The sequence below is a fragment of the Triturus cristatus genome, chromosome 10, assembly GCF_964204655.1.
Source record: "Triturus cristatus chromosome 10, aTriCri1.1, whole genome shotgun sequence".
Lineage (NCBI taxonomy): Eukaryota > Metazoa > Chordata > Amphibia > Caudata > Salamandridae > Triturus > Triturus cristatus.
In genome coordinates, this window is record NC_140593.1 from 295,087,855 (window position 1) to 295,111,048 (window position 23,194).

The 23,194-nt window shown below is 42.2% G+C and overlaps 1 pseudogene; it reads left to right on the top strand.

Moving 5' to 3' along the window:
• Window positions 1-220: 220 nt before the first annotated feature.
• LOC146789342 (large ribosomal subunit protein eL32 pseudogene) lies at window positions 221-22,215 on the top strand (annotated as a pseudogene).
• The last annotated feature ends 979 nt before the right edge of the window (window positions 22,216-23,194 follow it).

Sequence of the window (23,194 nt, forward strand, 5' to 3'; positions counted from 1 at the left end):
CCCTTTTCAATGTGGATTCTGCATTGGGCCCTCTGGGATTTTAAATCAACAGTTCAGAAACATAGCACTAACTGCATTTCAGCTATGAATGCATTTTTTGCGAGGTGTTTCTTTTACATGTTTTATAAGCATGATTATAAATGTTACTAATATCAAACCATGGTTTTCTCTCTCCCTTTGGTCTCCCTGAGGAGTAGGTGGACATTTTTGAGCCGCAATCATGGCTACCCTAAATCCTCTTGTCAAACTGAAGATTCTTAAGAAAAGAACCAAGAAGTTCGTTCGCCACCAGTCTGATTGTTATGTCAAGAGAAGCGTTACTGGCACAAACCAAGAGGAATTGATAACCAAGTGCGCAGGAGTTTTGAGGGCCAGATCCTGCTGCCCAACATTACTTACCTTAGCGACAAATGGACCAGCACATGTTACCTTTAGGAGTCTGAAAGTTTCTGGTACACAATGTGAAGGAGCTGGAGGTGTTAAAGATGAGTAACAAGTCCATCTGTGCTGAGATCGCCCACAATGCTTCATCCAAAAACCACAAGACCATTGTAGAGAGGCCAACCAGCTCGCCATCAAACTCACAAATCCAAACTCCTGATTGCGGAGTGAGGAGAACAAAAAAAAACTGCCCCTTCTTTGCAGCTATTATTTGCTAGAGAAAAAAAACTATGGTATTTCAGTCATTTACTTGTCCAGTTGTATTTTGTGACATTTTTTATTGGCTCTTTTCTGATCTGTATGATTTGTGTACATGATATGTTGCAACATCCTAAGCAAATAATTTAATAGATTTTTGTACCTTGGCATAGTAGTTTTTTTCCATACAGCATAATAAATCTCTATGTCAACAATTATTTTGCATCACTAATTGCACTAATACATATTTTATCACATAATTGAATTTTCACAGTGGTAGAATAATCAATCTGCTTTTTTGCTAATTATGCCAGCTTAGCTGGGCCTAGTTAAGGTCTTAAATATGCAATGAGATGCTTGGTTTCATTCAATATACGGAAATTGCTTGTCCAAATCAACCAAAATACTCCATTGAGAATATGGATTTTGCAATGTATAAGCACAGATGTGCCATTTCTCAATAATGCAATAATGCAACAGGGCTGTTTTCATAAACCAAACAACTAATTTGTAGAGTTATAAAAATTGTATATTTAAAATTAAAATGATTGACGATCACATTCCAGATGATGTAATCTGAGCGGGAACAAATGCATAGCCCAAAACATAAGGCATAGATGAATAACGGATGAATGCAAAATACTGCACTTTTGAAGATTCCCTGATAAATGAACAGTGTGTTAAAAATATCGATGAACACAAATATCAACTCTGTGATATGGATATAATATTGTCTACTAGATGTGGAATTACAATAGTAAATTTTTTTGCAAAAATAATAAGCGTAATGTAGACGTCCCAAAATGACTTGAATTACACCAGCATCATTTACATTTCACCCAGGCCAACAAAAAATATCAAGCGTGTAACTTTTGTTATGTGTAGAGGAATTCACTAATTGCATTAAACCTAATGTTGTACATTCATCTGATAAGTTATTGGTTTCTGTATTGTGAGAGTAGTTAAGCTATATATTTGTCAGTGGTGGCTGGTGGAATTTGAAAGGAGCGAGCGCCTCTTGTATGCTTTTAACATTTGGGAGCGTATCACCAAAGAACATCAGTTTATATCACTGTATTGAGAGGCATTTATTAAAGCCCATAAGAGACTAGGGCACTTTTGAATGTGCCCCCTCCTGAAGTCACATATTTAAAAGTGCACTGCGAGCACCTCTTGTATGCTTTCAACATGCAGGAGTGTTTCACTTTAGTACATCAGTTTATATCACTATATTGAGAGGCATTTATTAGGAGTTTTAATATATGCCTCTCAATATAGTCATATAAACTGATGCACTGAGGTAAAATGCCTCTCATGATAAAAGCACACAAAGGGAGCACTTTTAAATACATGAGCTCTGGATGTGTGCTCTGCTGTGTCTGCCATTAGTTTTTATTGTTTCAAAAACAGTAAAAACGAACCACAGGCTGGCAGGAATGATGGAAGGGCTCCATCCCCCTGTCCCACTTACCTGGAAAATCCTTCTCTGGAACACGTATGGAGGCCTTCAATAGGGTGTGCGGCTGGATGGGAGGCTTGAGAGCGCCAAGCGTGCCCTCTCGGCCTCCGATGTGACTATGTGCTATAAACAGATAGGCTACAAGCCCAAAAGCATGCACAGTATATCTGTTTACATCATGCATTTTGCTCAAGGTCACAGAGTCTCATGTCTCTGTGACCTCGAATCACATGCCTGCAATCTTTCACAGGCTTCAAACACCATTTCCCAACACGTCACAAGTGATGGGTTGGGAAAGGGTGTTGCTTGCAGCCTGTGAAAGTGATTGACAGGGAGTCCCAGGAATACAGGGCTTTGCTTGGGACTTCTTGTAAATATGACGCTAGTGGCGTCCTGAATGGATGTCCTCTTCAGACCCCCGAACACTGCAGACCAGGGCGGGCCCTAGGTCAGCCCTTAGCCTGCCTAGAGGTTGTTTTTTAAAATGGAAATGCTGAGGGACACATGCTTACTAGAGCATGTGTCCCACTCAAAAGGCAGCCAGGCACCTAAGCAGAACCCAGCATGGGCTTAAAACCCTTATTTAAATTTAAAAAAAACAACTTATGTGGATGGTAATTGCTGTTTATAATTGCCATCCACATAAATTGAAAAACAAGACGGTTGCAACATTTCACCCTCTAGTGGTAGCCACTGCTGATATAAGTATCTCCTACAATCAGCAGACCAGCAGTTGATCACCTTAGTGGAGATAAAAAAAACAACACAGACTAACAACAATGTGAATCACTACCTGGGATGCTATGTCATAGTATTCCTGTATATGTACAGGTGGGAGACAACATTAGCTTGTAAATGAGCATGCAAAAGAGTTTGAAGGGGAATGATCTCCAGTAGAGGAGTATTTCTTGGAATTTAGGATCTTTAGAATCAGACTTGGTTATCATACTGGAGCTTTTGAGAAATTTTAGAAGAAACTATTTTCTAGAGTAGGCCTGGGTGAAATTTGCATTACTTCTGTTTTTGGTAAATTATAATGACCTTTTTTATGCAAGATTCCCAAAATTATATTGTCATGCCACATTGTCTAAATAAGTGGTTTTAGTGATAAATATTTACTGCAAATGAGTCATTTGCTATAAAAATCTATCATGAACGCAGAGGAACAATCCGAACAACAGAGTGTGAGCGACTGTTGGTTGTGTTGCTTTTGCTTCTTGTGCTATTTTTTTGCACAAAATGCATCCTCACATCCAAAATGGACAAAGGTACACATTTCTTGCTAAAATAAGTGCCAAATGCCAGTTTTGCGTAATTTCACATACTTCTGCTAAAAGTTTGCATAACTGCACAAAAGCAAATAATTCAAATATTGGACAACACTATTCTAGAGGCAATGACCCACTCGGGTAGAAATCAGATCATATTTAAATGTCATAGTAGGAAAATATAGAAGTCCTGCTTAACACGATTTCTCAAAAGATAAGAACCACAATTACACCATATGGAGGGGAGAACCCATATCCACTTTGCATGCCAACTTAAGTACACAAAGCAGTCGTAAATCAATCAATCAAAGTGTGCTTTATTCGAAGGATATTCATAAAAGCAAAGTACAACATACAATAACAATTCATTAAATACATTAAAAATACTATTAAATACAATACATTCCGATACTACATACTTTGAGAAAATCTAGTTAAATTACACCATAAGGGAGACATTAATTCATTTGGCGGGAGTACTATTCAAATCACATGCGGGTTGACATGTCTGGAGCCCTGGATTAGACATTCCGTGATAAAACAGTGGATGCTACGATTAAAACAGAAGGTATTTTAAATAATTAAAATTGTTAAAACAGAGTACATGCAATAAAATCCTAAAAATTAGCAAGGGGGAGAATAGTAAAAAAAACTAGCAATCTCCCCCATTCAAGAGAATAGTCAATTGACTAGCAGTCTCATTCTAATCATCCACGCCCATCCTAGAAACTTTGCAGTGGCGATTAAAATCCAAGACAATGTACTAGTGCATATAATGCGTAGGGCAACAGTCCCTCTAGTGGTTCCTAAATTTTTACACATGGGAGTAAGCCATTTACGCCGTGGAGCGGCATAGGTTTCACAAGAAAACAAGAAGTGACCAATAGTTTCGTTTTTTGTGCCACAGGCAGGACAAATTGCACTGTTTCCCGCTTCCCATTTTGCTGTTAATGATCTAAGTGGGAGTGCTCCAGCTCTTAGTTGGAATAGAAGCTTCCTATCTCTTGTCTTGGTTATGATATCCCAGTAAGGCTCAAGATGGGGGTACATCTTGGCCTCTAGGAACTCTCTAGTCAAGTTACCAACACTTGAGCTACACCAATTCCGCTGGGCAACCTTCTCCCAATAAATAATCTTAATCATACTTTTAGAAGGGAAGGTTGCTCCTGCAGGATCTTCCCAAAGTGTACTCAGACCAAGCTCGAACAAAGATGCCCTAAGCGCTTTCAGCCAGCCTATTTTATGGTGAAGGTCTGTTCTTATAATGTCTAAAAAACCCCCTGCGTAGTGGGTAAGCGCAGGCGTGGTCCATAGCCTGCGCCAGTATAATATTGGGCGGAGCCGTGCCATGTCTACAATGGCTCTTCTACCCAAGTCGTACATAAGGGGCAGCAACGGAGTGCTTTTGGGAACGCCTGTAATGGCCCTAAAAAATGTATTTTCTGCAAGTTGAAGTGCCGGCATTTTTTCGAACACCCACAGCTCAGCGCCATAAAGTACAGAACCCAGAGCTTTAGCTTCGTAAACCTGTAAAACAGGTTTCACAGGTTTAGTGAATGACTTTCTATGCTCTGAGCTGATTGTACCTGCCAATTGCCTGTGTTTAATTGTTGCAATTTCAATATGGTGCCGCCAAGCCTGTGCATTGGATATATGCATTCCCAAATAAGTAAAATTGTTGACCACCTCCAAAGGACGACTATTTAAGGTAATTTTTGTCTTACAACTGCGATGGGGTTTGAAAGTCATCAGCTTCGTTTTTGTAATGTTTACTTCGAGGCCATACTCATTACAAAATTGGTCAAAAATTGACAAAGCACACTGCAATCCACTTGGCGTTTTTGCTAGGATGAGTGTGTCATCCGCGAACATTAAAATAGGAATTTTGACACCATCTAAAACAGGAGCATCCACTTGAACGGAAGTCATACGTGCTACAACATCATTAATATAAAGTGTGAAGAGGACTGGGGCCATCGAACATCCCTGTCTAACGCCCCTCTCTACAGGAAAATCTGAAGTAACTGAGCCTAAGCCACCCCATTGTATTCTTGCATAATTCGATTCATGGAGTCTCATTATCATAGATAACAAATCGTTTGGGATGCCCTGCTTCTGTAAAACCGACCATAGCTTTAGTCGAGGGACTAGATCAAAAGCGGCCCTTAGATCGACAAAGGCCGCATACAAGCTTCCTTTGCCGAGCACCACCGTCCTCCATTGAATCAAGGTGAAACGAAAGACCTGATCCACCGTACTTGTAGAACGCCGAAAGCCAGCCTGGAAGGTTGAAAGGGCCTTGGTCTCTTCCGCCCAATCCAGGAGCCTGTTGACGATCACTCGCCCCACTACCTTTTGGATGGTATCTATGAGACTTATAGGGCGGTAATTGCCTGGCAAAGATCGGTCTCCTTTCTTGAAAATGGGGATAATCACTGCACCCTTCCAGGATTTTGGTACTGGTGCACCCAAGGCAATGGCATTTATAAGATGGTAAATGTATGAGCACCAGCGCTCTTTGTCGTTAGCAAATAAATCCGCTGGCACACCATCAGGACCTGGGGCTCGTCCACAGGCAACTGCGTCCAAAGCCGTCATGATTTCGGTAAGACAAAAGAGATTTTCTTTTGGGAGGTCTACACAGATTGTCTCGTGCCGTTCAGCAGCATTAAAGACAGCATATTGGTTTTTAAAAAACTTAACCCATTCAGTTTCAGGGACATTGTTTTGTGGGGATTCAGGACCACCTGACTTTCCCCATCTGACAATGTGCCAGAACTGTCGAGAATCCTTGCTATCACTAGCTGCCTTTAGCTCACTCCAGTGCTGCTCGTCCCAAACTTGTTTAGCTTTCACAATACAAGTTTTGTAGTTTTTCCTTGCGGCTTGGATTAAAGCTGTTTGGCCTCCCTTTATAGCATTACCCAGTGCAGATCTACTCTCCCTACATTCATTTTTGTACCATTTGGGTGGCTTGGGGACCCTGTCACCTTTGTCCTTGACAGACTTAAGGAAGTATCCCTTGATGATATCAAAAAGGGAATTATGGATTCCTTCGACCCGGTCCAGGCCATTGCTCAACATATTGCAATCCTCTAGGTCTAATATGGCTTGGTCAACATGGCTATTCATACTAGCAATAGCCTGTTGGTTGATTGCTACCTTTTCCCAGCGTAACCTCCTCATGTTATTGGTAAGAACAATCCGAGGTGGAACGAGCACAGGAAGTTCCACAGGCAAGCCAGTGTGAGTCCACCACTTATGTAACAGGCACAAAGGATTATGGTCGCTCTCCAGCCGTCCCTCCACATGCATGTTACAAATAAATGGCCATAGCTTTAGGCTACATAACAGATAGTCAATTCTGCTATTGTACCTACCATTATCAAATGTACTTACACCTTTTCTATCTCCACTAGTCCTGCCATTCAATGCTCTTAGCCCCTTGGGGGGTGAAATTCTTGACGCTACTACTCACCGGAGGTCCTTCTGGAGATCTGTTTGCTGCTCTGCCGCTCCTGGGGTGCCCACGCTGTTTGTCCCCTCTGTCGGCGCCCAACGCTATCGCGCCGTGACAGGGGGAGACTACAGCTCCCAGGCTGCCTAGCGGCCACTTCCGCTTGTCTTCGCGCCCGGAGGCGCTCAAAAGGCGGAGGCTCCCTCGGTGGAGCGGGGGTGAAATTCTTGACGCTACTACTCACCGGAGGTCCTTCTGGAGATCTGTTTGCTGCTCTGCCGCTCCTGGGGTGCCCACGCTGTTTGTCCCCTCTGTCGGCGCCCAACGCTATCGCGCCGTGACAGGGGGAGACTACAGCTCCCAGGCTGCCTAGCGGCCACTTCCGCTTGTCTTCGCGCCCGGAGGCGCTCAAAAGGCGGAGGCTCCCTCGGTGGAGCGGGGGTGAAATTCTTGACGCTACTACTCACCGGAGGTCCTTCTGGAGATCTGTTTGCTGCTCTGCCGCTCCTGGGGTGCCCACGCTGTTTGTCCCCTCTGTCGGCGCCCAACGCTATCGCGCCGTGACAGGGGGAGACTACAGCTCCCAGGCTGCCTAGCGGCCACTTCCGCTTGTCTTCGCGCCCGGAGGCGCTCAAAAGGCGGAGGCTCCCTCGGTGGAGCGGGGGTGAAATTCTTGACGCTACTACTCACCGGAGGTCCTTCTGGAGATCTGTTTGCTGCTCTGCCGCTCCTGGGGTGCCCACGCTGTTTGTCCCCTCTGTCGGCGCCCAACGCTATCGCGCCGTGACAGGGGGAGACTACAGCTCCCAGGCTGCCTAGCGGCCACTTGGGCGGAGCCGTGCCATGTCTACAATGGCTCTTCTACCCAAGTCGTACATAAGGGGCAGCAACGGAGTGCTTTTGGGAACGCCTGTAATGGCCCTAAAAAATGTATTTTCTGCAAGTTGAAGTGCCGGCATTTTTTCGAACCCCCACAGCTCAGCGCCATAAAGTACAGAACCCAGAGCTTTAGCTTCGTAAACCTGTAAAACAGGTTTCACAGGTTTAGTGAATGACTTTCTATGCTCTGAGCTGATTGTACCTGCCAATTGCCTGTGTTTAATTGTTGCAATTTCAATATGGTGCCGCCAAGCCTGTGCATTGGATATATGCATTCCCAAATAAGTAAAATTGTTGACCACCTCCAAAGGACGACTATTTAAGGTAATTTTTGTCTTACAACTGCGATGGGGTTTGAAAGTCATCAGCTTCGTTTTTGTAATGTTTACTTCGAGGCCATACTCATTACAAAATTGGTCAAAAATTGACAAAGCACACTGCAATCCACTTGGCGTTTTTGCTAGGATGAGTGTGTCATCCGCGAACATTAAAATAGGAATTTTGACACCATCTAAAACAGGAGCATCCACTTGAACGGAAGTCATACGTGCTACAACATCATTAATACGCTACCTTTTCCCAGCGTAACCTCCTCATGTTATTGGTAAGAACAATCCGAGGTGGAACGAGCACAGGAAGTAAATGCTTGTGTGCCTTTTTAGACAAATTATTTAACAAGGCATTTCCAGGAGCTTATTACAATGCCACATTGTGATCAAATGATTCAATTTAAAATATTAGCAAACATATTAGGACCCTGATAACAATTAGAAGCCCCATTCTGGTTTCAGTGCAAACTCTGGTATGTCCCCAAAACGAGATGTATGTGTAGAGCTTCTGCTTTACATGGAAAATATCTACAACTCCACCAATACTCTAAATCTACCCACCTCAAATGTTTTGTCATCAAATTCCTGCCAGAGTGTCCCAACAACAAGTCATGATACATGCTGTATCTGTGTGTAATTACAGCACCAAGAAGAAGGTGTCATGGTTAGGAATATATGTGAGCTGGGTACTTGTGCAAGATTATTAAAAGAGTGTGTGGTGCTCTGCTAAATGTGGGGGATGTTGTCAGGCATGTACGTGTGCTGGGTTTCATACAGTGGATGGTGCCATGCGTGGGGACTCTGAACAGTGGACAGGGGACTGCTGTCAAGGAGCAGCTGTCCACATGCTGCTTTCAGTAGCACTTAGAAGCTGTTGGACTAATTTCCCATTATATTGAAAGGGAACCACTTCACAATAGTGAGAAAACATTACTTACCACTTCTGCCCTTTGTTATTTGAGACTTTTCAAACTTCACAATCCCCAAATCACTCAATTAAAAAAACATTCATGAAGTTGGAGATTTTCATCTTTGTTTAGCTTTGCACATCTTTTCCCACCCTTGCAATGTATTTAGTCAAGAACACAGCAATTCTAGTGTGTTACAGAAAGAGAACAACAAACACTTAATTTATCAAAGACTGATTAATGAATGGTGTGTTTCAATGAATGACTATTTTTGAGAAAAATCTCTGCTGTTCTTCTCCAAAAAACAAAGGGGAGGTTAGACAATTAAAAGAAGTCCCTCCTGCAAAATGTATCTCTAACCAGTTACCAATCACAAACTGACCATATTCTTAGGCACACATCAGACCTTCATTCAGGCCAGGCACTGACTTACAATGTCAGTTTTTATGCCACCTTGTCAGCTTATCAAATGGGCGAAGAGCATTGGAAGCTGTTCCATTAGAAATGGCTCCTGTGTAAAACCGACATTTATTACTGATGACAGATCACATGCTGGAATTTAGGATGAGTGTGTTAGGATGGAAATAGATGTAAGGGCAGGGTAACAGGATTCAATGCAGGCTTCCACAAATTACATAATAGGTGCAGAGAGCCATGATAGGGAAAGAGAAGCAACTGGCACAGGCAGATTAACTGGGTGCAGTTTTTGGTGACAAACATGAAATGTGAGCTATGTAACTGTCCTGACAGAGGGAGACACATGCAACAGGAGAATGCAGCGTTGTATGTCAACACACCAATGAAATTACAACCACATGACATTAACTGCCAACATGGTGTGCAGGATGTTGAATATGCTGTGACAATGTTTTGAATGATTGCATATGACAGCAGCAATACACTGATAGATGTTTGTTTGGGAAGGTCTCAGCTTTAGCTGGTACTTCTCATGGACAGTAATATTAACTGCACAGGAAGCTGTCCACCTTTTACAGAGAGTGTGCTGAGTCCCTGATTTTCCATGTAGACAATCATTTCGAGGACTTTGCAAGATTACATTGGGCTAGTTATTTGAGATCTTTCAGTCTCTAGTATGAAAGCTGTATTCTCTGAGTGCAGCAAAATCTCTTCACAGAACATTTACATAGTAGTCAGATTTGTCCTTTGGAATTTAATTCTTCCCTTGCCCCATCCTATCACTATACAGTTTCCAGAGAGTGGGCATAATGAGACAGTTGTTGTGGCCAGGATCCATTGAAGTTGCTGGATCGTGGAGCGAATGGTACAATTACTATATTGGAGTTATGACTGACTCGTAGAGACTCAGAGTGAATAATTACAATGCTGATATACCATTCATACTATCTAAAAATGATATATTGACTGGGATTTAAATATAAACATGTAAGATGTGACATTATGATGATGTCATACATAACATTTTAACCAAAAAATTACTTACATTGTAATACAAAAGTATCTTTCTGATAATCATGTTCTTTATAAGATCAGTTATATTTTTATTTTTATTTAAAACAATTATATGGAGTAATTAAACCAATGAAGCGTAAAGGTACACATTTTCCTAAAACTTTGCATAACACTTTAGGAAGGCACTTACTAGCTTCTGTAAATATAAAAAATATGTAATTTGAACGGTTTCACACTTAAGACTCTGTAAAGTAATTTCTTAAGTTGCGTTAATATTTTATTTTACTAGTTCTTGATTAAATGATATTTAAACTCACTTCACATTCAACATAAAAATATGTTTACAAGTTATTTTTAAAGAATAATAATTTCCCAATATAATCCAAAGGGGAGATCTCCATATAAGTGTGCAAAGTTACTAGTAGTAACTTAGCACTGATAAATCCTATGTCTTTAAAGTACCTTGATTTGAGGATATGGAGACATTTAATTCTACAGCCATGTGTAATTCTACAATCAAATATGGTGGGCAGCAAAAAAGAGTAGAGTTACACCTAGGTGATGCAGTCATTATACACTGATAAATATACATGACTATATTTACCTTTATGAATAAACCCCATGGTGTCCTGCCAGTGTGGGTCCATCTGATAACTGTAACAGTTAACTGTTTCACATGTATATACTTTATTTGGTTATTCAATGAGTGATGAGGGACTTCTTGGTTATCCTCAATGCTCAAAGATTTGAGGTCAAAATATTTTCATTAGTGTGTATGACTTTATTGACTTGGCAAGATATAATAATTACATAGAAATATTTTTAAATATGTTCATCATGTTTCACTTCATTTACAAGCAAATGTATTTCAGTCTATGCATTGCTAAGAATTTGTTTTGTCTTTAAGTAAAGGTGTCAGATATCATGCTGTCCCTTTTGCTAATAACAAAGGGCCAGATGTATGAAACACTGGTCACAAAACACTAGTCACAAATTACAACCAGTTTTCATTTTTGCAAGACGACATATGTACTAATTGGTTGATTCACAACATTTTGAATCATAGTGGGTCTCCATCCTACCTACCTCATCAGTATTCCTGAGGAAGGTCAAAAATTGAGACTCATTATGATTGATGGCCATTACAGGAATTGCCATTGGCCAATGCATTTCTTTGAGGGACCATTGAGAAGATGACTTCCCTCCGTCTGCCATCATTTTGGATTTAGGACCGCCAGCCCATGAGGCGGCCTCCTCACAATCCAAATTACGAAGCGACCGCCACCATGGCGGTCGCATCACCTATATTTTGCATTGTGGTGGGGATGCATTCAACAGCCCCGGCCGCAATGCAAAAATAAATGCACTTGCATATCCCTGCACTACGTGGTGCAGGGATATGGTGCCCCCCAGTGCCCTTGACCCAGTCCCAGGGATTAAGGGGGGCCCACTACAGGCCCCCAAATCCATTTCCGCCATTTTTTTTGCTGCATTTCTCCCCTACAAAAAGAATGGAGGAAAGGGATATCATAATCCCTACGGTGGTGCTTGCAAGGCACCGCCGCAATGTTGGGCTATGTTTCAGATCTGACAGCCACGCATACTCAATGATTCCCCCGCCGCCATAATATGACAGGGGAAAACAGCAGTATGATGGGAGAAGGCCCGCCACGGACCGGCTGTCGGTGGCTTGCCTTCCACAATCGTGATGAGCCCCTTAGTCTTGAATAATACCACCTGAGCAAGTCTTCATCCAGGATCTTCTACAATGGGCAACAGTGAAGAATTCACTGGCCTAAAAATAAAAAAATGATAATGGTTAAAATAAGTAAAGTCTGTGATGTCATGCTCTGTTTAACTTGTTTAGGGCCTGATTACGACTTTGGCGCTGCTGGGTAGGCTTTGCACCGGCATAGCACCGCCAAAGCCGTGCATGGCCCACCTGCCAGATTATGAGTTAAACTCATATCTGGTGGGCTTTTCTTTTGCCGTTCCCACGGCGGTGCCCTGAAAACGGCACCACAATGTGAAAGCAAAAGCAGCTCTAGCACGGCATGGACTAATAAGTCCATGCCGTGCTGGAGCTTGGGGTGCCTTTAAACAGGGGGGACGTGTTTTGCCCCTCTGAATGCCTCTCCATGTCAGCAAGGACATGCTCTGTAGGTCCCCTTTGTTCAGCCACCACCAGCCTTTTCAAGGTGGACTCACCGCAATGAAAAGGCTGGCGGTGTGGATACTCGTAATCTGCTAACTGGACCACCCCGGTCCTGCCTTGCATATTGTATACCCTTGTCTGCTGCACTGTCGCCAGGGAGCGGCAGTTCCCCCACGAAGCCGGTGCACAGCGGTGGCCTAAAAGTTATACAGCAGCCACAGAACTGTCACCGCTTTGCCACGGTGACAGGCGGTTAAAGTCTTAGGAGATATTTACTGAATTTTGGCCCAAGAAAAACTTTATATAGAATATTTGCAAAAATATCCTTACATAAATGGGGGGCCTGGTGTAGAATACTACATTTTGCATAACAGATCTATGTACTAATAGGTTGGTTCACAAAGTTCATATTGGGAGTGAATCAAAATCTGACCTACCTCATGAAATAATGAGGTAGGTGACAAATTGTGACTTACTCTGATTGTCTGCCATCACAGGGAAGATGGTATGCTGAGGTGAGCAGACCACCATGTCTGGGGTCGCATTTGAATAAACTTTTTTTTAGTTCTGGCCATGTTCTTTAAAGGACACAGGACTGCGTTTTCTCTTGTAACAATGTTTGTCTATCACTTGGCAGTGGACCCCTAGAACACTTTCAACTCCCCAACAACATTTTCTTTCTAATTCACAGAGGGACATTTTGTGAATTTATTACCCCATCAACTCTAGAGTCATTAATTATTCAGTGTTTACAGACCTGGTGGCTGCTGATACCTCAGTTGATGGGCAATCTTTTTTTTAGGATAGATAGATAGATAGATAGATAGATAGATAGATAGATAGATAGATAGATAGATAGATAGATAGATAGAAAGATAGACAGACAGACAGACAGACAGATAGATAGATAGATAGACAGACAGACAGACAGACAGACAGACAGACAGACAGACAGACAGACAGACAGACAGACAGACAGACAGACAGACAGACAGATAGATAGATAGATAGATAGATAGATAGATAGATAGATAGATAGATAGATAGATAGATAGATAGATAGATAGATAGATAGATAGATAGATAGATAGATAGATAGATAGATAGATAGATAATGAAATGAAATGAAATGAAAAATTATATTTATATAGCGCGTAACTACCCGGAGGCCTCTTCGCGCTTCAGCAATTACTATGACGAGCTCCAAGGTACATTAGCACGCTTTCGCAAACAAATGGGTTTTTAGGACTTTCCTGAATGCCATCCTATTGTTGATCTGTCTAATACTCACAGGAAGGGAATTCCATAGTTTGGCAGCAGAGTGTGAAAAGGAGCGACCGCCCCAACGGGCTTTGATAACCTTTGTTGGAGTTACTAAGTGCAGTGAGCCGGAACGAAGGGCTCTGGAAGGGACGTAAGGCACTACAAAGGGGAACAAGATGGCAGGGCCTGTTCGATGAAAAGATTTGTGCACTATGCACATCGCCTTAAACTGAGCTCTGGCAGTCATTGGGAGCCAATGAAGCTCCTTAAGGGCTTTCTTAGCTGACTGCCAACGAGGAATATTAAACAATAGCCGGGCGGCACAGTTTTGGGTGACTTGGAGCCTTTTGGTCACCGCTACAGGGGCGCCCAAATATAAGGCGTTCCCGTAATCCAGGCGAGAGAGAATCAGGGCCTGAACCATGACTCTCCTCGCCTGGAAAGGGAGCAAAGGAAGAACCTTGCGGAGCATTTTCATTAGCCCAGCACAAGTTGAGGCAGTCTTGGTGGCTTGGACCGAGAAATCAAGCGCCCTGTCAAGCCAGATTCCAAGGCTCTTTATCTGGGGCTTAGGGAGGGGAGGAGTGCCAAGGCACGTAGGCCAAATAGAGGCCAAAGTGTTCGGTAAGGAATTACCTAATAACATGATCTCCGTCTTCTCCCCGTTAAGTTTAAGACAAGACGCATGCATCCACTCAGCAACAGCCTCTAGACACAGACCCAGGGTGTTAGATGACCCCTCCGAGTGGTCCAAAGAGACCACCAGTTGGGTGTCGTCTGCGTAGGTGACGATACGCACACCAAAGGGCTGAACTATATTTGCTAGAGGTTGCATATAAACATTAAAAAGAGTGGGGCTCAGGGACGAACCCTGCGGAACCCCACAACTGAGTGGTTGCTTGGCTGAGATCGTCTCACCCTCGAACACCTGAAAAAAACGCTCATCCAGGAAGGAAGTCAGCCATTCCAGGGGCGCGCCCGACACACCCATGCCTTTCAAACGATGTAATAGGATGGCATAGTTGACAGTGTCGAACGCAGCACTGAGGTCGAGTAGTATGATGGCTGCTTTTCCTCCCTGGTCCAGCACCGCTCTAGTCTCTTCTGTTACTGCTATAAGGGCAGTTTCAGTTCCATGCTGAGGGCGGAAACCCGTCTGAGAGACACATAGTAGGCTATTAGATTCTAAATAGTCCACTAAGATGTTATTAATGTGTCTCTCAAGAAGTTTGCTCATCCAAGGAAGTAGGGAGATAGGGCGAAAGTTGGCCAAATTGTTCTGATCTAAGGTGGGTTTTTTCAGAAGTGCCCTAACCATCGCACACTTCCATTGGACTGGGACAGAATTCGAAGCAATGGAAGCATTGAGGACATCCAGGATGGCAGGATGGATGACGTCGATTACTTTGATAAGAGTCTGAGGAGGTGCTGGGTCGTTAGGGGAACCCGAGGTGACTTTAGGGATTATTCCATCCAATGAGGAGGAGTCTAGAAGGGGGAATTTGTCCAACAGGCAAGAAGTCATCGTGTCGGGGTCCATTGTGGTGGTAGGCTCCAAGTTCCCACCAGCTATGGAGAAAGAGGAATAGATAGTTGAAATCTTCTGGGAGAAGAAAATTGCTAAGTTATTGCAACGGGTTTTTGCGCCGTCAAGTGACTGACGCTCAGGGGAGGGGGAGTGATTAAGGATTTAGCAATTTTAAAAATTTCCTTAGGAGAATTGGCAGCTAAACGAATTTTTGATTCATAAAACTGAGCTTGGGCAGATTTAATTTCACTTTTGTAGAGCTTTATAGCAGCTCGGTACTCCACTTTTTTAGATTGAGAATATTCTTGTCTCCAGGCTCTCTCTAGTTTGCGACAGAGTTGTTTCCTAGACCTGAGAGCAGGCGAGTACCAGGGAGCAACTTTGGGTCTATTTATTAGATGCAAAGATTCCTTTGGAAGGACTAGATCGAGGGTGCTGGAGATCCAATTGTCAAAATTGACAGTGGCTGTGTCGGGGTTAGTCACCTCCGGGGCTGGCTGATCAATGAGAGCTAGTTTCCATTTAGCAAGTGGAAGTGAAGCCCATTTTCTTCCCCAGCGCTTATTGTGGGAGTGTGACATAGAAAAGCTGCCGGTAGACCAAGAAAAAGGTACCAAAAAGTGATCGGTCCAGGGTAGTGGTATAGGTGTCTCCACGGTTAGGCTCTCTAGATTACTGTAAATGTGATCTAGAAGATTGCCCCTGATATGCGTCGGTTGAAAGCCTTTCTGTAGCAGGTCCATAGCCTGCAGATTAGATCGAAGGCTATTGGCATCTGCGTCAAGTGGGACATCCAAATGCAGGTTCAGGTCTCCTAGCAGAGTAAAATTTGCTGAAGACAACACTAAGTCGGCAACTGTGTCTGTTATATTGGTGATAAAATTGCTGAGGGCGCCAGGTGGTCGATAGACTAACATACCAAAAAAAGTGTTTAAGGGGGAGAATTCAAGAGTAAAGTGTAAAGTCTCACAGGCTGGCGTAGAGGATGGGGTGACACGATAGATAGATAGATAGATAGATAGATAGATAGATAGATAGATAGATAGATAGATAGATAGATAGATAGATAGATAGATAGATAGATAGATAGATAGATAGATAGATAGATAGATAGATAGATAGATAGATAGATAGATAGATAGATAGATAGATAGATAGATAGATAGATAGATAGATAGATAGATAGATAGATAGATCCCTACTAAATGGTAATCATTGCACTGACCAAAAAAGAATGAAGGCCTGAGCTATCCTTACCCTAAAATGTGAGACCTGCCCACTGAGCTTTCCTGCTCCTAGTCAAAGGACCATCTAGAAACCTTTCCTTCCAAATGAGCGCTCATGTCATTTCTATAAAGTAAACCGAAATGAGGAAGTCTCGCTTGACATTCAAATATTCTCTGTGCTTGCTGCATATTTTTTAACCTCGCCATATAATGAGGCACAGGTATATATAGCAATCGTCTCAATTTGTTTAATAGGGAAAATTTGTGGAGTGTAAAATCCACAACTTTAATTTTTTGGGAGAATCTTCCATAGACAATGTTTTTTCAAAAGTGTTTTCAGGCAAAAAGAAATAATTTTAAAAAATATGATAGAGAATTTTGTCCCACTAAAAGTGTTTGTTGCAGAGTTTCTTTCACTCAAACATATATTTAATACCATTTTCCCCCCTCTTTTTGTAAACAGATTTTTATTAGTTTTTATCACAGAATCAGTTCTACATCTATATTATAGCTATCACTTCTGAATTGTTTACCCATTTACAGAAAATAAACAGCAACCTAATGCTTCCCCTGGACACCCCCCATCTGCATGGTGGAATGACCCCATGTTTCAATAAATTGTCTATCTGGTCCGAGGAGCGAGGCCCAGCAGAAACCCCAGGCTGCTCCTTTAATAAACATATCACCATTCCCTCACGAGCACTGGGGTTAGTCGCCTTGCTCCTTCAGGAATCCCCTTTTCGCTGTACCTCATCCCTCCTCCACCCCCCCCAAAAGAGGACACCACTGTAGTAGGGTCAGGTTAATTCATACATTCCCCAAACTCTCCACCACATGAGCCATCTCTATTGAGTACTATTTTTTCCATCCTTACTACCTTTAAAAAGAAATTGCAATTGTTTTTCTAAAACCTCACCTCGCCCTGGAGGAAAAAGCTTTGTAATTTCACTTATCCTCAGTCAGTTGTAAAATAGGTATTAGGAAATTAGAATGTGGGGAATGTTTCCAAAGAATCACTGTCTTCTTATAGATGGAAGAAAAATGTAAAATGAATTCTGTATAAAGAACTAGAAAAAGTCATCAGAATAAACCTTTAGTCTTGGACACACACAAAGACTTAAAAGCACGCATGTAAATTTATATTGCAATAACTTTAGGAATAGTTGCTACCTACAAGTAATGCTCATAAAGAAAATAATGAGAGAACAAGAAAAATAGAGAAAGGGACCTGGGAACAACTGCTGTTGAGCCTTAAAACACTAAAAATGTATGTTCCTTCTAGATGATTTACATTTAATATACATTTAACTATTTTTTCAAGTGAATATACCAGGATTCAGATTTTCATGAACTATGCATTATTTCCTGATACAGAATGATTTGCAAAAAGTTAGTAAATTGTTTAATGCTTTTCACACAGTACCAAGTTTGTTTTCTTATAACATATTTTAAGCATATCAATAACCGTATTCTGTATTCCTAATAAAACATGTTTTTACCAATTGACTGGATTTTCACAACAGACGAACAATTAATCTACTTGTGTGCTAATTGGCTTAGTTGCCAAGATTTTAAATATGTACTGACCAACTGGGATTCATTCAATATCTGAAAAATAATAAGGGCAGTCTAAGCTTCTGCAAATATTTGTTTTACAGCTTGTCATCAAAGTTCCATTAGCACCCCAAGGGAGTGTGAAGGGATATGAATAGACACCGATGAGAATGGTGTAGCTGAGGGCAATCATTCTTCTCATTTACTATGGCATTCTGAAGTTGGGAAATTATTCAGGCCAGAGAGCTGAGGTTTTGCTTTAAGGCGAAATATTTTGAAACTGCACTTGAATGACAAAGTGATAACCAAAGGTTGTTTGAGGTGGTATAGGCTTAGAGCTGGTTGTAGAGCCAATTAACGAATTTCAAACAAAAACTGTGCATTATTATGTAACTTAGTCATACACATTGGTGCGTTGTAGCTCACATACATTTGTTCAGGTATAATTTGCAGAAATGGTTGCGGCAAAAACACTTTCGGGAGGGAAATACATACATTGTAGCTTCTCCAGCTGGAGTGCCCAAAGTCTCTCTTTAATCTACATTCTGCTATGTATGACAGGGTATGAAAGGCATATCCCCAGGGGCTTGACAATCGAGATCCTGCCAACTTTGCCTCAACACAATACCCTGCCTCTCTACTGAAAGAAAAAGGGAAGAATTCCTAAATTTTTTCTATTATAAAATAACCACCAAACTAAACCAACAATCTCTACAATCATCACACAAACACAAAAAAGGACAGCTTGTCAATAGCAGTCAAGCCCCTCAAAGCTTAATATCTTTTGTTAATCATCAAAATCCTAGAACCAACTAACTCATGCAAGTCATATATCTTCATTCATTAAGAAAAAAAGGAATCAACATCTTTGAGACAATGGGTTTCATACTAAGCAATCACAAAGAAATCATTACATGCATCCATTAATTTATTCAATAGTTCAGTAAATAATTAGATAAAGCTTCTTGATACGATAAATATATAAGCTTCTACTTTGTATCTTTGTTTTCATTATATTAAAAAGTTCTTTGAATTTAGATCATATCTCAGTCATCCTTTCAGTTCCATTACTAAAGCATATGAGCAAGAGCACTGATAATTACCAACTTCAATCATATTACTCTGACATTCAGCAAATGTATGTTGGATGGTATGTGGGTGGCATTTCTATAGCTGAAACATTTCTGCATGATAAGCAAAAGAGTTATGGCCTGATTTAGATCTTGGTGGTCCTACAGCTGTCCGACTGCGGCGGCGGTCCCATATACTTCGCTGAGTCAACGGTCTTTTGCCCGCTGTATTGAGATGAATGCAGGCTGCCTTGTCATCCGCGTCGGCAAGTGTTCCCTGCAGCGGTTGCTGCACACCGCTGCTGATGGGGCAGACTCCAATGCTGGTGATTACTACCCTGTCGCTGTCAGAGCAGCGGGTTCCAACCAAGCAGATTTAAAATTTCACAGTTGTGCTGACGGTCTACTAGTGGCGGTTCACAGACGGAGTGAGTCCGTCCCTGTACGTGCTCAACAATGCACCACCACTGTGGCCATTTGATAGATGGCAGTAGAACACACCTGATGTCCATTTGCCAAATGGAAACATCTGCATGCAACATTATAAAACACAATTAATTTCAGACCATGATCCTTTGCTATTCCACTGCCCCACAACACTTGCAGGCAAAGCTTTGCCCAGTTAAGTCAGGTCTTTTTTGTTTCTTTTACCTGTTACTTGTCCCTTAATTTTTTTCATTTTCGCCTTGTGGTCCATTTGTTAATTTGTTATTATTTTGTTGCACAATGCCAGGCCATAAACATTTCCATTTTACTCAGGGCGTGTTGGCAGTCATGGTGGATGAAATCATAAGAGTAGAGCCACAACTGTTTGTAGTACAAGTTCAAAATACACACCTATCGCAGAAAAGGCAAATGTTGGACAAAGTGATTGACAGAGTGAAAGCTTGTGCACACAGAACTAAATTAGAAAGAGGTGGAATGACCTGCGGGGGAAGGTGCATTCCCTGGTCACCAAGCATTGCATAGAGGCCCCAGGGGACTGGTGGTAGTTCTCCCAGGCCCCGCTTGCAACGCATGTCCTGGGAGTAGAAGGTCTTGTACATACGACATCCTGAAGACTTGACAGGATGGAGGAGTGGAGTCTGGTAAGTTACACTTTACATTCTCTCACTAACCCTCAATGTACTGTTTGCTTTGAAATCAAATGTGGCCAATGTGTGCTGTGCTTTGCTTCTTAACATAGAAACCTCAAACTAACACTTTCAGATCATTTAGATTGTTTGCGTGAAAGTATTGTGTTGCATCTAAGATTCCAGGTGTCACTCTCCATTTCATGTCACATGATGGTATGGTGCCTGTAAGTGTTACCACACCAAATACCCTATTACCCATATGTGTGTCAAATTGTAAGTGTCTCGCCCATTTCCACTGCATATTTTCCACAGGTATGTTCCTGTAACCATTTTGCAGGTGTTGCCAAGTTGTCTTTGAAATGACTACAACTACCATGAAGCCCTGTTTCTGTATCTCAAAAGAATATTGCTGTGTCATATTGCTCATTCTCTCTTATCAAACATATTTCAATCAATTGTAAGATGTCATGTAGTGATTAATCCAATCCTGTTCAATGCTCTCTTCTGAAAATGGTTTATGTTGTTTTCTGACTGTTGTCCTGTTCGTCTCAAACAATTGAATTGATGTAATGAGTTTCACAAATCAAACTGTGTTGACACTAAAATTGTAAGGTACGTTAAATGTTATGCTGAATATAAGTGGTACTTGCAAAAGATGACTCTACAATGTTCCAATGATTACTAATGCCAAACACCCATCCACATTGTGGAAATGTCTGTTTTGAACTCAGCTGGGCCTTGGCATTTTCAATTACACCTTTCACCTCTCCACTGTGTTGGACTGAATGGTTGCGAGATGTTAGGTATAGGGGTGGGCGGAATTTGCGAAATTCACTTTTGCAAACTATCGCGAAAATGTTAAAAAATCTCTGCAAACACCCGGAAACATCGCGAAGACGCGGACGTTTATTTCCCGCCCATTCGCGGTATTTTCTGCGGGATCGCGGCTCGCCAACTTACCCATGCGGTTGCTCACGGGTGCGGCCATCTTGTTTTCACTTGTCCCGCCCGCTCGCATTCGATATGACCTGCCCGCGTCCTCACGCTCTCGCTCGCGGTGGAGAATGACGTGTTCGAGATCTCAATCATCTCATACTCTCGCGGTGCATGATCGCGAGAAGAAAGACATGATCACGCGACGAATGACGTGATCGCGCGACAAATGATGTTAATGCGGGCGCGAACTGTCGTGAGACAATGCAAATGGCTACCAACAATCCAACATCTTGTGGAGATCGCGACCGGATCGGGAAAACTTGTCGGCGAATGCGGGGATTCAGGTAAGGCAATCGCACGCACTTGAGAATGTATTTTTTTACAGCACGAGCAAGAAAAACATTTCCGGTAAGATGCGGATTGCGGAAATTTTGACATTTTCGCGCTCTCCGCGGAACGCGAAAATGTCAAATTATCGCAATTTCCGCGAGCGGAACGGAATTTTCGCCCAAGCCTAGTTAGGTATACTTTCTAATCACTTCATGAACGTTTCAGGACATCCTACTGTCTGCTTATTTAAAATTGTACTGTTTGCAATTGCTAATGGTTAGGGTAAAATATGCTATACCACTGAAAGCTCTTATCATAATAATCTCTACCTATTTTGTCTTCTAGGTATCGACATTGTTTGTCTCAAAAGATTTGATTGTACAATACACACTTTTATCAATAAAAATGTTCTAAATTTCTAAATAGGTCCAACTGGCGGAGCACCAGACAAGGAATCTGTTACTGAAGAGACCTCCTCTCCAGCCCAGAGTCAAGCTGTCAGTGAGGACAGCACACCTGGTAATCTGGAGGACAATGAAGAGACTGGTACATCTGGTCTGTCTGGGCAGACTGCTCCAGTGACACTTACTGCACCCACAATAACACCTCTCACCCCAGCTGTAACACCTCAGCAAGCAAAAGACTCCACTTCCTGTGTTCCTACCACTGTGACACCAATCGTGTGCCCGCCAGTCCTGGGTGGGTGATGGTGAGACCACCACCAATTCTAATTCACCCGGGGCCAAGGGCACATGGCAGTGGGGTTCGGGGTCATCGGAGGGATAATGTGTGTCAGCATAAGCATAATGAGCACACTGGGATCACCATCACCCAGACTATCAACCATGTCTTGGGAGCCTATCAAAAGTCCCAAGACATTATGGGTCAGGTACTCAGCTAGCACCATGAGATAAGGCATTTGCAGAGGGAGCTCAAATATCGGATGGAGGTTCTCAACTCCAATAGGGCCTCCCTGACTGGGGTGCTACAGGACATTTACACCTAAATTTGCACGGCTTTTCCAACACTATCTACCCCTTCCTGTGGTCCAACAGGATCTGGCTCTTCTACATCTGCTACAGCTACAAGAAAGGAGTCTCTGCCACAGGAAGGAACACCAACAGAAACCCCAGGCCCTGCAACTGTGGATCCCCTTATTCATCTGCAGGCAGAAATGTCCACCCACATTACCAGGAGGTAAGAATGGCAAGACCTCTGGCACCACCAGCATAAAACACCAATCCTAATTTCCTCCAGTGCGTGCCTACCATTCACTCTGTGGACTATTTCTGATGCATTGCCTTTTTGATGCCAGTTGGATTTTGGACTATTTTGATGTCAAATAGTTTTGCCTCTCCAACAATGGTTGCATCCAACATGACTGACTTCTTCACTTTTTAGTTTGATATCTCATTTTCACCCTGTTTTATTTCTTCATGTTTAGGTCAATAAAACTCAAAGACTGGTGTGCTACATATCAACTCTATTAATGCATGTGTCTTATTCCATCATAACTTTAAAATGACAACAGTTAAGGGAATGTTGTAAACATACCTAATTTGCAAGTATGTAATGTATTTCTCAAGTTCCCAACAATGACTCCCAAAAGATTAATATCATTACATCATCTACTACTCTGTTTATCCCATTTGAACAAAAACTGTCTGTCAATATTTGCACTAACTT